Genomic DNA, 18483 nt, shown 5'->3' on the forward strand with positions numbered 1-18483 from the left:
CCGGGGTGCATAAGTTCTTCTGAATTGGTGTTTCAGGGTTCTTAGGATATAATCCCAGCAGTGGAATTGCCAGGTCAAAAGACACTTTCATCTTTAGTTTTCTGAGGAAATCCGTACAGTTTCCCACAGTGGCTGCACCAGTCTGCATTCCCACCAACAGTGTACTAGGGTTCCCTTTTCTTCACAACCTCGCCAGCACTTGTTTGTTGATTTGTTAATGATGGTCATTCTAACTCATGTGAAGTGGTATCTTGTCGTGGTTTTAACTGGCATCTCTCTGATGACTAGTGATGCCGAGAATCCTTTCACATGTCTCTGGTCCCTCTGTATGTTCTCCTTAGAGAAGTGTCTGTTCAGGTTCTCTGTCCATTCTTTTAACTGGATTGTTTGCCTTCCAGGAGTGAAATCATGCGAGTTCTTTATATATTTTGGAGATCAAACCCTTGTCTGATGTATCATTTGCAAATATATTTTCCCATATAATTGATTCACTTTTCATTTTGCTGATGTTTACTTTAGCTGTGCATAAGCTTTTTATTTTGATGAAGTCCCATTTGTTTATTCTTTCCTTTATGTCCCTTGCTCTAGGGGACATATCAGTGAAAATATTGCTGCAGGGAATACCCGAGATTTCCCTCCCTATGTTCTCCTCTAGGACTTTTATATAGCATCATGACTTATATTTAAGTGTTTTGTACATCTTGATTTTATTTTTGTGTATGGTGTAAGTTGGTGGTTGAGTTTTAATTTTTGGCAGTAGCTGTCCAGATCTCCCAACACCATTTGTTGAAGAGATTATTTTTACTTCATTTTATGTTCCTGCCCCCTTTGTCAAATATTAATTGACCATAGAGACTTGGGTTTATTTCTGGGCTATTCTATTCCATTAATCTATGGCTATTCTTATGCCAGTACCAGACTCTTTTGATTACTGTGGCCTTGTAATATAGTTTGATATCAGATATTGTGATTCCTCCTACTTTGTTCTTCTTTCTCAAAATTGCTGCACCTATTTAATGTTCCATATAAATTTTTGAAATATTTGTTCTATATCTGTGAAATATGTTATTGGTATTTTAATAGGGATTGCATTGAATCTATAAATTGTTTTGAGTAGTATAAACACTTTGATGATGTTAATTCCTCGAATCCATGAATGCAGTATTATGCTTCCATTTGCTTCTGTCTTTCTTCAGTGTTGTATAGTTTTTTGAGTACAGGTCTTTTACCTCCTTGGTTAGGTTTATTCCTAGGTACTTTATTTTTTCTGTTGTTACATCAACTGAGATTTTTTTCTGTTTCTGATATTTCATTGTTGGTATACAAAAATGCCTTCAATTTCTGAATATTGACTTTGTATCCCACTTTTTTGCCAAATTTATTTATTAGTTTGAGCAAATTTGGATGATTTTGCATCTTTTTATCCTTTTTTTAAATGCAAAATTTGAATTAATGTGTCTACCACAGTTCCTCATTTTCCTCAACAATTGAGGAGGTTGAGAGACTGGCCTACAGGGAAAAAAGTGAGAGCTGAGAGCCACACAGCAAAAGCAGCATAAAATAAATACACAAGACATTAAGAGCTGCATTCATTCACCATTCTGGGACCAATACCATCACGCACCTCAACAGGCTTTGCAGTCGGGCCTATTCCATTTCCACATATAATACCTGAACTTCTAGAAAAGGAGTCAAATTAGATTCAGCACATGCCACTTGAAAACAGAACATTTATAGTGTTGTTGGAAAATTATTCTTATCCAAATAATAAATCTGTCAGTTTCTATTTTTTTGTTGTGCTAAAAAACACATAATAGAAAAATTTACCATCTTAACCATTTTTAAGTATATATAGTTCAGTAATATTAGTATATTCACATTGTTGTAAAACAGATCTTCATAACTTTTCCATTTTGCAAACCTGTAACTATACCCATTAAATAACAACTTCCCTTTTCTCCTCTTGCCACCCCCTGGTATTGCCATTCTACTTTCTGTGTGTAAGAATTTGACTACTTTAGACACCTCATGTAAGTGGAATCATACAGTATTTGTCTTTTTGTTACTACCTCTTTCATTTAGGTGAATATCTTTGAAATTCATCCATGTTGTAACATGTGACACGAGTTCCTTCATTTTAAGGCTAAATGGTACCCCACTGTGCGCATATACCACGTTTTGTTTGTTCATTCATCCACTGTTGGACACTCGGGTTGCTTCCACTTCTCAACTTCAGCGAACAGCGCCGCTATGAACACGGGGGTGCAGATATCAGTTTGGGATGCTGCTTTCATTGGTTTTAAAGGAGTAACTCCTCTGCTATTCAAAAAACATGACTATCAAAAATATCCTTAAACTGAGCCCTTTTAAAATTTGAAGTACTTACAAAGAGCTGAGTTTTCTTCATAATAAATGATTTTTTACAGTACACTAGTAGCTTGATTAGAGATATTCCAGGACTTGTGATCTTTCTCTCCATCTTGGAGCAAGATTCTCTTTTTTAGCCATGGCTGACCCACTTGCTTCCCATCCAAAATTTCAGGGCTGAGCATTTTATCCTTTCCTTTTCAGGTGCCTCTGCTTCCACTCTATGACCTTCTTTTCCCCAAACTCAGAAGAGTCCTGACCTGTCCAAGGGGCCCACCCCCACCCTTACCTGGAGGGGACACCACCCGCCTCACCTCATTGGTTATCATTATTATGTCATCCAGATCAATCACTGGGCACTCGCACTGTTGTAACTGCCGCTTTGATCATTCGTTACACTTTGTTAGTCCTCATCAGACCCAGGCCCCACTAATCGGAAACAGCGGCCTTCCAAAGCAACGCAACCTGGTGACCAGGGGCAATTACCACATTGTTTGGTTTTTAAATTAGTCCCTTCTTGGTGCTCTGATCACCATCAGGAGGCTGGCGATCCAGAAACCCAGGGGGTGCCTGCTCTCTGCCTCCTGCAAGCAGCCTGGCCCACGCACACCCTGCGGTGGTTCCAGGTGGACTGCGACCCCAGTGAAGCTCAAAAACACAGTCCGAACTGAGAGACTTGGTCTCCGCGTAGAAGGGAGTCCTTGCTGGGCATGCCTGCCCACAGGCATTCACACATAAGACGACTCGTACTGTATGTTATTTCCTGTGTGAGGACTTATAGGATCTTCTATTAAAACAGAGCCCCCTGGCTCAACAGAAGTCTGTTCCCTTGTGGCCCAGATCCAGGAGGGTGCCAGAGCTGGGGGCGAGGTGAGTGGAGGAGGAACCCTCTGGGTTTCCGCATAACGGAGTAGCAGCTCCAGCTTCCAGCCCAAATGCCTGCGGTTGGCCCTGCAGAAAGGTGTGTGAGGGTCATCTGGCAGCATGTGAAAAGTAAACCTCTGCCACCTTCCAGTGTATCGTTTCCCGTAATGTCAGAGTTTCCCAAACTTCAGGCATGTCAGCACTACTTTTATGATTTTTTGCCATGTATAATCCTGTTTTTTTTTTTATTTTAAAAGACTCATTTAAAAGGCAACTATATTTAAAAGGCAACTATTTTATACTTTGATTGGAAAGCAAATATTTTTGTTTGCCTTTCAGCAATGACATCTAAAAATGTCATTTATTCCCACCCCATACAGCACGCAAACCCGATGGTTAGCCCACAGATGAATGCCCATTCTAGTTCAGCTGTAGTTTCTGTCATTACTCTGGGTAAGACAGTTTGGTGGGCCCTGAAAAGTATGAATCAAAGTTGTCATATAACTACTACTAATGAACACCTGTAGCGTATTCCTGTTAAGGATTTCTATTACATAGATGCAATAATGCCTTATCTTGGAGGGATGACCCTAATGGTTCAATGACAGGTTGTGTGGAATAAAATGACAGTTTTCTGGGCAGGGCATTTTCTCACCTCCCCCTTGGCTCCTATGGGGCAGAGTCTCATCTCCTCATGGGTACCCGCTAGAGCTGAGTCCACTCTTTCATCCTCTTTCTAAATGCCCTGCCCACTCTCTCCTGGGACACACATCAGCTCTCATACTTGCACTGGCCAGTAGAGCGACATTCCCCTATAACTAAGCTTTTATTCCCCAAATGCCCACTTGGGGACCTTCAAACTGTGTCCCAGCACATGCCAGGTTTGCTGCCTTAGATTTCTTAAAGTGGGAATTTGGCCAAAATAGGAGCATTCTTAAGCTACCTTTGGTGACTTCCTAGACAGACAGATTTAAATTTCTAAGAGCAAATTTCATGGGAAACATATTAGAAGAAACGCACGTAGCCCCTGTGTTCCTGTTCATCGCCAAAGCCGCAGTTATCAGCAGGGACATAGTTCAAGCATGCCTTTTGATTTAAGGTAAAAAGGAGATATTTTGTCCCTCAGTAAGGCAGAATATATCTTAATGTAGTAATTGAATTTAGTTCTATTTAGTCTAGTGTGATGAGGTACATCTAGAGTCGAGAGGGAAGAACTGACATTGTTTAATACTTAACAGATGGATAGAAAACAAAAAGTTTAGGAGATAAGAATGTCAGAGGTCACCAAACTGCTGTGGGTATACAGTAAAATGGAAGTCGTTTGAAAGGTTAGGCCTATGTTTATTAATACATGTCTCTCCTTCTATTGTATTTTAGATTTACAAATTATTCAGAGGGTGAGCTACCTTTTTGGCTAAATCTTGAGAGGACTGTGTGTTCCAAAAAGTATTTCTGTGTTTCACGTGAGCTGTACCTTATTATGCAAGAAGATGTTTTTTTACTCTTGAATGGTAGAGAATTTGGAAGTAATTTGTTAGCCTGTTAACCTCATGAAGCAGCAGGCACTGCTTTCTATTCTCAAATTTGGAAGTCTGAATATCATGAAACAATTACAGGACAGCAAGCAAACTCCTCTACATGTGCATTAATTTTCATGTCATGAGACACAAAATTCTATTTCTATGTGAGTTCATCAGGCAAAACCCCCTTTATATTCTGGAAAGGATAAGTTCACCATTAAAAAAGGAGGGGATTGCTCCACTGAAAGCTTCCCAATGGAAGCCTGTTGGCACCAACTTCTCTTGTATAGTTTTATATGTAACGTGGAGTCGGTCAGGACGATTGCAGGCGGTGAGAGATGAAGTGAGCCTGACAGGAGGAGCTCAGCCTTTGGAACCTGCACAGAGTCTGACGCAGGAACTTCCTCAGGGATGTTGGTCAACGCGTCACCCACGGACTAAGACTCTCCAACTTTCCGGTGAGATTCAGTTACGTAACTGTTTAGCAGGAATTCTTTAAAAAGCAGTGATTTAGTTATGGTCTGAAAGCAGTCTGAAGATATACTATTATGGTTAAATTGAGGAAGGCTACATTTCTGTACACCTGAAAAAACCATTAGATAATTCTTTGTGTCAAAAGGACAATGCATTAAGATAAATAAGTAGGAAATAAGAGAAGTCATCGAATAGAAAGTGGAATGCTTGACAGGAACTTCACGTGTGGTAGGATGAATTAGTTGTAGGGTTACATGGATTGCCAAAGGAAAATTCATTTGTGGGGAGGGCAGTAAGAGGGGAGGGATGGGCAAGCTGGAGATGAGAAACTGGCTAAACAATTGATGTGAACCTGGCTGAACAATTGATGCGCCAGGAGCTTAAATATAAAACCAAACCTGGTATTTTCTTTAAAGCACCAACTTTTTCTATTTTTAAAGTGGGTCATATTCAGTTAACAATTATTTGTTTGGTGTCTGCTATGCAATTATTACTATGTTAGGATCTGTGAGAAAAACTTGAGGGTGAGAAATAAAGAGTCTGACTTGAAGGAATTTCTAAACTCATTGGGGAGCCAGGGTTAGATACAATAAGAGATTCTAAGAGAGCAATACAATCAAGCAATATAAGCAAGGGCAAATGCCAAGTTTAATGGGGAAGGGTGCATCAGCGAAGGCTAGGCACCTCAGTAGTAAAAATTTTAGGGTACTTGTGAAAGGCTTTCTAGGATCGATGGCATTTGACGGAGGCATTGAGTTGCTTTACTGCTCACCAATTTTTTTAAATATATTTTATTAATTATGCCATTACAGTTGTTCTAGTTCCCCCCTACTCACCAACTTTAGATGGGAAACTTTTCCACTGTAAGCAATTTCCATTTCAGATCAAAACTCTGTCTCTCATTCTTTCTTTGCAGATTTTTCTACAGCTTCCCCATTAAATGTTAGTAGCTTCAAGTTTTTGTACTTGACCATCCTGCTTGTTATAAAACCAAGCGATGGTTTAATTCAGGAGCAGAGGGACCCTTCTAAATTGCAAACCACATCATGTTATTCCTACCCTTGAAACCTTCCATGGTTTCCATTGCACTTAAAATAGAACTCGAAACCTTTGAGGCTACTGACATCAAGCTTGACTTGGCAGTCCAGCCTCCTACCACCCACCTCCTGACTCACCGCTCTGCAGGCACACTGACCTCTCTCCAGTTTCTCATAAGCACCACTCTGTTCTGCATTGGGGTCTTTGTACTGCTTTCCATGTTCCAGAAAGACTCCCCTACTCTTCGCTGGCCAAATCCCATTCACCCTGCATGTCACAGTCCAAAGGTCACTCTGGGGGGCTTCTCTGACCTAGAATTCTCTGCTCATAGTGCCCCGTCTTTTCCATTAAACACTCACTACTATTTATAATAATATGCTTAATTCTTGGTTGGTATATTCGGCAACACCTGTCCCTCTTCCTTCTAGAAGGAAAAGCTCACAGGCCAGAAGTCCTATTGGTTTTCTTCACTACTGGGATTACTTGGCCCAGCCTGGGGGCTCCATAGGGCTTTCTAAGTAAACTAATGAATTTAAAAGGGACCATTTTGGTAGTTTGGAACAGAAAAATAGTTAGCTCTGTCAGCAATATGAAGGATAGATTGGAGTAAGGAGTAACAGGAGTAGGGACAAGCACTGGAAAGCGCTTGCCTCAAGCAGCATTGTTCCAAGACCCCTCCCCCACATATAGCATCACAACACAGTGACGTGGGTTGCACCACCCTGGTGAACACCTAAGGCTCCGCCCCTCACTATGTAACAGGCACACCAAGACAAAAAATGGCCCAAAATAAAAGAACAGATCAAAGCTCCAGAAAAAATGCAACTAAGCAACGAAGAGATAGCCAGTCTATCAGATGCATAGTTCAAAACACTGGTAATCAGGATGCCATAGAATTGGTTGAATTTGGTCACAAATTTGAAAAAAAAGAAGGCTACGCTAAATGAAATAAAGGAAAATGTACAGGGAACCAATAGTGATGGGAAGGAAACTGGGACTCAAATCAACAGTGTGGACCAGAAAAAAGAAAGAAATACTCAACCAGAACAGAATGAAGGAACAAGAATTAAAAAAAAAAAATGAGGAGAGGCTTAGGAACCTCCAGATATCTTTAAACATTCCAACATCCAAATCATAGGGGTACCAGAAGGAGAAGAGGAAGAGCAAGAAATTGAAAACTTACTTGAACAAATAATGAAAGAGAATGTCCCCAATGTGGCAAAGGAAATAGATTTCCAGGAAGTCCAGGAAGCTCAGAGAGTCCCAAAGAGGTTGGATTCAAGGAGGAACACATTAAGGCACATCATAATTACATTACCCAACATTAAAGATAAGGAGAGAATCTGAAAAGCAGCAAGAGAAAAGGAAACAGTTACCTACAAAGGAGTGCCCATAAGACTGTCAGCTGATATCTGCAAAGAGAAGAAGGGGCTAGAAAGAAGTATTCCAAGCCATGAAAGGTAAGGACCTACATCCAAGATTGATCTATCCAGCAAAGCTATCATTTAGAATGTAAGGGCAGATAAGGTCAAGTTAAAGGAGTTCATCATTACCAAGCCCTTATTATATGAAATGTTAAAGAGACTTATCTAAGAAAAAGAAGATAAAAATATGAACAGTAAAATGACAACAAACTCACCGTTATAAACAACTGAAGCTAAAACAAAAACGAAAACAAACTAAGTAAACAACTAGAACAGGAACAGAACTAGAGAAATGGAGATCACATGGAGGGTTATCAGCCAGGGAGTGGGAGGAGGAGAAAAGAGAAAAAGGTACAGAGACTAAGTAGCATAAATGGTAGGTACAAAATAGACAGAGGAAGGTTAAAAATAATATAGGAAATGTAGAAACCAAAGAACTTACATGTAAGATCCATGGATATGAACTAAAGGTGGGGAATACTGGTGGGAGAGAATGTGCAGGGTGGAGGGGAATAAAGGAGGGAAAAATGTGACAAATGTATTAGCATAATCAATACAATATATTTAAAAAAAAAGAAAGCCCTTGCCTCTATGGGAGGCTAAAGTATTTCAGACCAACAGTGATAAAGTGGGGATGGGAAGGAAGAGGCAACATTATCATTCTTTTCAGACGCTATTTTTTTCTATAAGGAAAACTCAAGAAAAAACCCTCTAAGAATGAATAAACAGTCAAACAAATCAGGTATGTACAAAAATATTTATACTGGACTCATAGCGTTCCTACAAATGAACAACCAGTTTTAAAAGATGCAACAGAAAAACTATCCCATTCAAAGTGGCACACAAAAAAATGAAAATATGGATAAACTAAATAAGACATATATAAAACACCTTAAAAATCATAGCGATATTATAAAAAAGACTTCAATAAATCTTTGAATTACCATATTCTTTAATAAGAAGCCTTAATCTTATTAAAAATAAATTATACCTCTATTAACCTACGAATTTAAGACAATTATTTCAAAGTGCTCAGTGGATGGTTATAAAATTTGATAAAAAAATTGTTTTAAAGTTCACCTGGATGAATAAACATTTGAAAATAACAAAAACACTATTTTAAAACAAGATGCAATGTGGCGGAAGATGCTTTTCCCTATATTAACAATTTTAACCTGTAATAACCAAAACAACATGGTAAACAGTAAAAGAAGAGCCAAAGAAACTATTGAACCAAATGGAAAATCCATAAATGAATCCAAGTATTCATTAAATTTTTAATATAATAAGATATTTCAAACCACTGAGGCAAGGATAAGTTTTTCAATAAATAATTTTGATATACTGTAAAATTAATTGAAAATTAAAATTAAATCTCTGCCTATACCAAAAATCATTTTTAAAGTATTTACATACAAAATATCGCATATAAGATATATTATAATGTTATGAAATATATATAAACCATTAAGATATTATGAGAAGATATTCATAGATATTTGGGTGGGAAAGTACTTTTTATATTGACACAAACAACAGAAATCCCACTGGAAAAGACTAATATATTCTACTATAAAAACATTTAAAATTCTTTGTTAGACAACAATAAGATTAAAAATAAAGAAGTTAAAAAATATTTGCAACATTTATAGTAGACAAAGTTTAATATATCCAACAGAAAAAGAGCTCTTAAAATCCAACTTTTAAGTGGCTCTCTCAAGAATGGATATTAAGAGACATTAAAGAATAATGTCTTTAAGAGACATTAAAGACTTAATATAATATTCTTTTTTTTTTTTTAAAGATTTTATTTATTTATCTTTAGAGGGGAAGGGAAGGAGAGAGGGAGAGAAACATCAATGTATGGTTGCCTTTCGTGCGTCCCCTGCTGGGAACTGGCCTGCAGGGAACCTGCCTGCAACCCTGGCATGTGCCCTGACTGGGAATCGAACCGCGATTGTCTGGTTCGCAGGCCCGTGCTCAATCCACTGAGCTACACCAGCCAGGGCTTTAATATAATATTCTTAATATTATATTAAGAATAAGAAATTTACATACATACACATGTGAAGAAATACATTTGTCTTACAACATAAGAAAAACTTAATTTCATTAGTCATCAAAGAAAGACAAATAATATCAATAGCAAAATATAATTTTCAACTAACCTATCTGGCAGAATCAACACTAAATAATAAATTAACATCCATTAAATTCTGGAAGTGATATGATGTCAATTACAAAAACTTTCCTAGAGGGTAATACATTTTAAAAGCTTTAAAAACCCCACACAACTAAATATAAGACTTTGGAATCACAATCATGAACCCCACTTTGGAAAACTTTCTTTTCCAAATGAAAACTATGCCCCCAAAATTTATAAGTTAAGTGCACACTTTTCATTTATGCTTTGAATACTTATCAAGCACCCACCCAGTTCCAGGTACTGTAACTAAGAGCTGAGACAAAGGTTTATTTTGTGGCCCTCTGTTCTGTTCCATTGGTCCATGTGCCTGTTTTTATGCCAGTACCAGGCTGTTTTGATTACAGTGGCCTTGTAATACAGTTTGGTATCAGGTATTGTGATGCCTCCTACTTTGCTCTTCTTCCTCAAAATTGCAGCACTTGGCTATTGTAAATCGTGCTGCTATGAATATTGGGGAGCATAGGTTCTTTTGGATTGGTATTTCAGTGTTCTTAGGATATAATCCTAGCAGTGGAATTGCTGGGTCAAAAGGCAGATCCATTTTTAGTTTCCGAAGAAAATTCCATACTGTTTTCTATAGGGGTTGTACCAGCCTGCAATCCCACCAACAGTATACTAGGGTTCCCTTTTCTCCACAACCTCTCCAACATTTGTTGTTTGTTGCTTTGTTTATGATAGCCATTCTGACCAGTGTGAAGTGGTATCCCATTGTGGTTTTAATTTGCATCTCTCTGATAGCTAGTGATATTGAGCATCTTTTCATGTGTCTCTGAATTCTCTGTATGTCCTCCTTGGAGAAGTATCTGTTCAAGTTCTTTGCCCATTTTTTAATTGGGTTGCTTGTCTTCTTAGAGTCAAGTCATGTAAGTTCTTTATATATTTTTGAGATTAAACCCCTGTCTGAGGTATCACTGGCAAATATGTTTTCCCATATAGTTGGTTCTCTTTTTATTTTAATATTGTTTTCTTTAGATGTGCAGAAGCTTTTAATTTTGATGAGATCGTATTTGTTTATTTTTTCCTTTATGTCCCTTGCTCTAGGGAACATATCAGTAAAAATGTTGCTGCATGAAATATCTGAGATTTTCCTGCCTATGTTCTTCTCTAGGACTTTAATGATGTCATGGCTTATATTTAAATCTTTTATCCACCTTGGATTTATTTTTGTGTATGGTGTAAGTTGGTGCTTGAGTTTCATTTTTTCTGCACGTAGCTGTCCAGTTCTCCCAATACCATTTGTTGAAGAGGCTATTTTCACTCTATTTTATGTTGCTGCCCCCTTTGTCAAATATTAATGGACCATACCTAGATACCCATCAGTAAATGAATGGATCAAAAGACTATGGTACATTTACACAATTGAATTCTATGCAGCAGAAAGAAAGAAGGAGCTCCTATCTTTTGCAACAACATGGATGGAACTGGAAAGCATTATGTTGAGTGAAATAAGCCAGGCGGTGAAAGACAAATACCATATGATCTCACCTTTAACAGGAACCTAAACAACAAAACAAACAAGCAAGCAAGCAAAATATAACCAAAGACACAGAAATAGAGAACAAGCTGACAGTGACCAGAGGGGAGAGGGGAGGGAATTTCAGGGGAAAAGAAGAAGTTGTTTACAGAAACAACTATAAAGGACACATGGATAAAAACTGTGGGGGGTGGAAATGGGAGGGAGGTGGGGAGCACTGGGGGAGTGGACTGGGATTGGAGTAAAAGACAGAAAACTGTACTTGAACAATGTTGGGAACCACTCTGCCTGGTTTCAGGAATTGTACCCACCCCCCATGGATAAGGCTGATTGAGCAACCTCTGGAATGCAAGCCACTTAGGAGACAAAGCTTGTCTCTGCTTCATCTCCTGCCCCCAATACTTGGTTGGTTAGTCTATGAAAGGTATGACCCTCAGAGGAGGGGCAACCTAAGCCAGACATGATCACTTGGGAGACCATCATGGAAGGACTCAAGGGGGCTGCAACAAAGAGGGAGTGATGGACCCTTGCCCCCCAGCTATTCTGACATAGCCCGAGTTCCCATTTCTGTCTGGAAGGCAATGTCATCTACACCAACAGCCCTGTTCTTCAAGTATCAATGTTCATAGCTTATACTTTGCAAAGATTTTATTATCTTTGGTGTCATGTTGTGGGAGACTCATTTTTGTTCTTTGGAAACTAGAAGGCAATTATATGAAATTCACAAAAGCAGAACTGGCCATTCAATCCTTTCAAGTAACATTAACTCCTTGTATCAATGGTCATGGATTTCACCTTTCACCTTGTGGTTTAGTCAGCAAATATCTATGTATCACAGCATCTTGCTACATGCTAGTCAAAGTGATGGGAGATGAGATACAACAAGAGTTGTCCCCATGGGACGGCATGCCGACTGGTCCCCCCAACCACTGCCCACCTGCCTGTGTTCCCACATTCCTCCTTGCAATAGAGGCTGAAAATATATACACAGGTCATTTTCTATCACATCCTCATGCACAGATTCCCCCTCTCCCAGATTCAGCCTCTCTTCAGCAAGTATATATTAGACTTTTCTCTTTCAATATCTCTTTGCTTTCCTATATTCTCATAGACTAGTACATAAAATGTGTTTTTAAAAACCATGCATACAAAGATTTGAATGCAAATATTTATGGAAACTTTATTTGTGAATTCCCCAAACTAGAAGCAACCCAAATGTCCATCCATGGATAAACGCATGGCGGCATACCCACACAATGCAAACTGTGCTGATCAGTATAAGGGACCTGACATGCAGGACGACATGGGTGAGTCTTAGAAGCATTATGTTGAGTGAAGGAAGTCAGATTCAAAGGGTTGTACGTTGTAGGATTCCATCTATACGATATTGTGGGAAAGACAAAACTACAGAACTGCAAAATGAATTAGTGGGGGTTGGGGGTGGGGAGAGGGGATTGACTACAAGGGGACATGAGGAAAATTTGGGGGTGACTCAAACACTCATATCTTGGTTGTTACAGGACTGTATATATTCCCCAAAATTCAATGAACCATATATCTAGAAAGGACAAAGTTTACTGTATGTGAATTATACCTCAATAAACCTGACAGCTGAAAACTCTGGCAGGTCGGTTTTTGTTTTTCAACACATACACATGTGCCCACACACACCAAAAACAAGAGAAAAGAAGAAACCAGGGACAAGAGGGGAAGAAGAAAAGAAACTAATATGATGGAAAAGGAAAGAACGTTTTTGTTAAGATTCTTTGGTAAAGTGATATAATTCCTAGTTGACTACAATAGGAGTATAATGCTTAACTGCTTAAAATTGCCAGGTATATGTCAAAGACATGTTAATGGAATAAAAGACCTACTGTAAAATTCGACCTCTCCAAAATAAGAGTAAATATAACATTAAAAATAAAAGTTGTACGATTATAGAATAAAAAATGATCGATGCCTCTCTCTCCAGTTATGATAGAATTATAACACGAACTCCCTCCAGACCCGAAGGCTTGGGCTCATCTGCACAGCTCTCTTAGAAACATGTTAGACTAAAAACAGGTGTATTCAGGCCACCCTCCCGTCCCCGCCACACACATCATCTGAAAGCCAAGGAGATAGCAAGGGCTCTTTTCCCAGCACCAAGCTCAAGCTCTTCAGAGACACAGCCATACACAAGTATTATCCAGTTCAGGTCCTGGTCAGCAAAAAAGAGGAGTGACTTGTGCTTTTGCCATCTAGACAGTGTGGCCAAAAAAGTTAGTACACAGGATTCCATTTGAAATCCACACATGGCATCAGATTTTATTTTTTTCAGTCAGAAAGGGGAGCCACAGTTGCAAAACATTTAGGCCAGTTAATATGCACGAGTCTAGAGACAGCACAGAAAATACTGGTACTGCAGCGAATCACAGAAATTTCGCTTCTAGAGAGGTTGGCTAAACTATGGTAAGAGTTGACTTCTGAAAGGCCAAGTCTGTGCTGTGCAAATCCATCCCCCTCAATCCCATCTCCCACCCCAACCCCAACCCCAAACCGCTCAAACACTCCCATTAGTGCTCTAGCTTCTTTCCCAAGAACTTGAAAATGGAAAGACGAAAACTGAGCTTAATGGTCTTTGCTGGGTGTGAGCCGCCTTTCTTCTTTACCACTGGCCCAGGAGCCCCACGGGGGATTCGGAGGAAGAATCCGGCAACTTTGACAGAATGATTGGAGGGCAGTGTCACAAGGATTCAGTGGGAGCCATGCGAATAGGGGCCCCTTGGGTTTCCGGGGCCTGTCCCCCAGACTTTGGCCATGCTGTTTCCACATATGGGAAGAGGCAGGTAGAGTTTTCTTTCCAATCTTAACATCCTCTGGTTAAATCATATGCTTACATTTCTCAGCCATTTCTGTACAAATATGTTTTCCTAATGAGGCATTATATTCCTATGAAATCAAGCTGCTTTTCCTCAAAAATAATATTTTGTTTATTTAAATGCAAACCTTATTAGTTTATAGACAATAACATGATGTTATTTCAAAAACAGCATATGATGATACTCCCAAATGCTGGCAACCACCTATCACAATTCATTTGTGTTCCAAAAACACAGTTTTGGAACACAGTTCTGCATCAAATTTACAACATGTGATAGGTTTTCAGGCTAGCCCATACAACTATGCCTAATTGAATAAAAACAAACAAACTTTAATAATACTATAATAATGGTCACAGAAAAAAATAAAAGCTTTAGAAATCATTAAGATAAAATGGCAATTCAAGAGAAGAAAGAAAGCCCAGAACTACTATAGAAAATGAATACCAGCAATTAAATACAAAAACAAATCCAAATCCAAAGCATTTACCTCAAATGTGGGTTAAGAAAAAGGGACTAAAATGAAAAAAAGTTTTCAGATTGAGTAACAAGGAGATTCTCACGGGAGTTGCCAGGCCTGCTTAGAGGCTGAGAAATTAATGGCACAGTCCCTTATTAAATGGCGTTCCTATCAAAATGAACAGATTTCCATGGTGCTGCAAACTGCTAACACTAGGCTTCACTCTGGGGCTCACAAAGGGGAAACTGACAGGACGAGGAAAACTGAAGGGCAGTGGTCTTCCCGAGGGAAGAGCGGGTAGTGGGTTTCTTTTCATCTTTTCTCATTGTACGAAAAACCTCCTCTTCTCTATATAGTTCTCCCCGGCGATCTCTCTCCTGCCCATGGATTGACTAATGAGTATTAAACAGATGACTCCCAGATTTGTTCCTCAAACTGGCCTCATCTTTCTGAACTCCAGACCTACTGCACGCCTCCAGAGTTGTCCCACAGGTGAATCGAATGACATTTGTCCACCAAGTACGCTCCTCTCCAACCCCACTCACCCACAGAAAACAAAAGAAAAGAAGCCCTCCTCTTCACTGATGGCACTGCTCCCGTCCCCTCCCCAGTCACCTGGGCCAGAAGTACTGGGGTCACTTCTCCCTGGTCTCCGCATGCGGTCTGCCCTGACACCCTCTCCGACTTCCCCATCGGATGTGTCTGCTTTGCTCCCACAGTCCCACCCCCCGCACCACTGCAGGGACTCAGTGCACCGACAACTCTCCTCGCCTGGAGTCTGGCTCCTTGCAGTCCACGTCCAGGCTGCCAACAAAGTGACTGCTGCTCTGTTCAAAGTCTCGCAGGGGCGCCTCATCACTCATGACAGGGCTGCTCAAAGGGGGACCACCAGCTGGCCTCAGAGTCTGTGCAGGGCTGTGGGGAAGTGGCATAAGACGGTGCAGGTTAAAATGCAGGTTTCTGGGCCCTGCTCTGGGACAATGGAATCTGAATCTTTGGGGGGATGGGAGCTGGTAAGACCTACAAATTGGCATTTTGAAGCAAGTTGGGATAATTTTTTTAAAAATGCAGGTATAGCCCTGGCCTGATGGCCTTGTTGGTTGGAGTGTCGTCCATACACCAAAAGGTTTCAGGTTCAATCCCGGGTCAGGGCACATATGAGAGGCAACCAACTGACATTTCTTTCTCTCTCTTTTCCCGCCCTCCTCCTTCCTTTCCTCTGTAAATTCAAGAAACATATCCTTAGGTGAGGATTAATGAAAAACAAAAATGACAAACATAAAAGGCACTTATGTTTGAAAACCACTCATTTAGAAGATGACCATCACTCCCGTGGACGGGGAGAGGCCACCACGCTTCTCAGCCTGCCCACCCTGCAGCCTTCTCTCTCTTCCGCACACACGGGGCTGTTCCCCGGCTTCCTTTGTGTGTCTTTGCCCAGCCTGGGAGGCCCCTCCGGCCCCGAAGTCCCTGGTGAAGACAAGCCACCTTTCCAATGCCAGAAGCAGCTGGCTGACTGAAGTAGAAGGGAGGCAGTTGTCCACCCCCGGGCTTCTGGGGCTGCCCAGGGCAGTTCTCGGGATACATTTTAATAGTCACTTTCTACATCTCCTCTGGTTACCACTAAAGGAATCACCAGAAACCCTCTTTCCCCCAGTCTTTATTTGAGAGTAGGACCAACTATCCCATTAAAAGTAGGACATAAAAACAAGCTCACACCTGCCCCACTGACATTATACCAGGCCCATGTCTGAGCCGTGTGGAAACAGGCTTTTTAAAAGACATGGCTTCGTAAAGGAAAGATGCTCAAAAAGTGAGAGTGATCCTTATTATTTGTTCTAAAATCCTAGTGTATATTTTTCCAGCTATTTTATTTACAACATAAAGTGCTTTTCTCGGTAAATCAACAAATATGAGTATTCATGTCACCAAGTGCTGATGATTAAAAATAATTACTTTAATGGTAGCTGGCCTGATGCCAAACACGATTGGGTTTGCATTTCAAGCTTGATCGTGGATAATTTACATCTCCTTTGGCACCAATACCCCCCCACCTTTAATGGATTCTATTTTAGTTTTTATGAATTAATAGAAGTTTAGTGCCTAATTCCCTATATTATGGTCTACCATTTGCTTTCCGAATCTACAGAATTATCTTTTTTTCTCTTTAAAGCAGGATGGCTGGACATCACATGATTCTCTGAGTTACTTATTTAAAATGTTTAGCCGTCCCTTTTCTACGGGTCCTGAGTGGCGGTGCGGGATTGGGACAGAACAGAAAGGAAAAGCATCTCATGTCTCATGTCTCCCCAGCGGCCTTACTGACTTTGTGGAGGATTTTTGCAGCCGAGTCAGCCTCTGTCTCCTTCCCAAACAAAGCACAGGGGCCTCAAAAGCCCCAGTCTCGGCCAGAGGGACCTGGAGTCCTCACTGCCGGGGTCTCTGAGTGCAAGAGAAGGTGGGGCCACCTCCTCTCTTTTCTTTTTCTTACTCGTTTAGGGTGTGACATGCAGTGAAGATATGTCAAAACGAGGTTACGAAAATTGTAGCGTTTTTTTTGATGTTTACTTCAAACATTAAACATTTAATTTAATGTTAAACATTTAATTAATGTTTAATGTTTTAATGTTTACATTCAACAAATTAACACTTTCACCAAAAAATGCACTATTCAGAAGATCACTGAAAGGTTTATTTAAAAGATATGCATTAATACATGGAACCCTACAGGCAGTGTGACCTGGTAAGTAGGAATCCGGTTTCAATTTGTGTCTTTTTTTTTTCAATCCTGTCTATGTATCCCAGTGACACTACATGGACGATATATAGTTATTTGAAGATAATGCCAAAAGTAAAAAAAATGATGTCTCAAGTAAATGCAAGGTCTGGATCAAGCAGCCCTATATATTTGCATAGATTTGTAAATATATGTTAAGTACATGCATTTTAAAACGTGTTCATTATTGATGAGGTCGGGGGAAGAAGGGATTCGTTTCAAAGATTTGGCTCAAATGGTGCAGTTGCAGTAAGTAAAGTAGATCAAGAAATGTCATGGGGGGAAATGGAGGTCCTACTGGTGCTAAGAAGAGGGAGCAAAAGGGTTAAGTGAGCAAAGATGCTCCAGGCATCCACAAACCCGGGGCGACCTACTACGAACACTCCTTGCATAGCTTGAGTCCCATTAGCCAATGACGGGCATGGAGAAGATACAGCTTTATTTGCTTATTCTGATTCATGTGTTATTTGCACTAGTCCTTTGACAGTAGGGAAATGTAACTGTAACCTGAACAGTGTCTTCATTTGTAATATCTCCTTTGATGCTCCTGTAAAAGCTCAAGATAACTTTGGAGAAAAGAACAGTGAACCATTTTGCAGGACACCTGACTGCAATTCGAGATGAGGGACTGGGTACTCATGTAACAGAGCAAGAAGAAGGGACTGAAGTTGTTCCATTTGCTTTGGGAAGAAAAACAATGCTAGGTTATTAGTCTGTCCACAAAGGAACAAAGCCCTTCTATGTAATTACAAAACAAGTTACTCCACCCTCAAGGCTCACGGGGCTCTCCCACTCTGCCTGGTCTAGGATGCATTGCTCCGTGTGGAAATGGCCTCGACAGTGACACACTTTTTCCCCAGCCCAGCCACACTGCATGGTCTGGTGAGGTCCATCTGGCTGGACAGTTCGGATACAGAAAAGAACCCTCAGGCATTTGTGACAGATGTGCAGCCTCAAGCCAAAGCTGGCCACCTGCACTTTCTACCAAGTCACCGGAACCTTCCACAGAGACCTCTCGA

This window comes from Artibeus jamaicensis, unplaced genomic scaffold, assembly GCF_021234435.1.
Source record: "Artibeus jamaicensis isolate MK-2021 breed Jamaican fruit bat unplaced genomic scaffold, CSHL_Jam_final contig_3174, whole genome shotgun sequence".
Taxonomy (NCBI): Eukaryota; Metazoa; Chordata; class Mammalia; order Chiroptera; family Phyllostomidae; genus Artibeus; species Artibeus jamaicensis.